This window comes from Phascolarctos cinereus, unplaced genomic scaffold, assembly GCF_003287225.1.
Source record: "Phascolarctos cinereus isolate Bilbo 61053 unplaced genomic scaffold, phaCin_HiC Scaffold_8;HRSCAF=390, whole genome shotgun sequence".
NCBI lineage: Eukaryota > Metazoa > Chordata > Mammalia > Diprotodontia > Phascolarctidae > Phascolarctos > Phascolarctos cinereus.
In genome coordinates, this window is record NW_027556291.1 from 3,083,780 (window position 1) to 3,084,299 (window position 520).

Below are 520 nucleotides of genomic sequence, written 5' to 3' on the forward strand. Positions count from 1 at the left end.
AGAGAAAAGGAGAGAAGGGTGAGAAACTCTTTACTTCCTCATAAATGCCTATAACCTGGTGACAAGGCCAAGAAATAAAGAGTGTCTCCCCGTACCTCTTTTCTGGTACTCTCTTCACACTCTGGCTTTTGCTAGGTGGGGCGGCTGGAAGGGGAAGAAGATGACAAGGAAACACAAGAGAGAGAGGGAATCTTCCTCTCTCAGGCTGTCTTCTCCTTTTTGTTGTCCTATTGGATTGTGCCTGAGAAAGAAAAATCTTCACCTTGCCTGCCTCCCCTTCTCAATTGCCTGTCATGTCCTTGCTGGAGAGAAAGAGGAGAGCTGTAAGCTCCTCTCTTCCTCCCTCCTGGTCATCTGCTTGACGTTGTCCTCTTGCTTCCTGGGCCAAGCACAGAGAGATGGTCTTATTCGGGCTTTGTCCTTTCCTCTGCTGTTTGGGATCAAAGAGAGAAAGAGGGATTGTATGGACCCCTGTCCTGTTTGTCAGGCAGGGGAAGGGCATCCCCCGAGTTTGTCTACC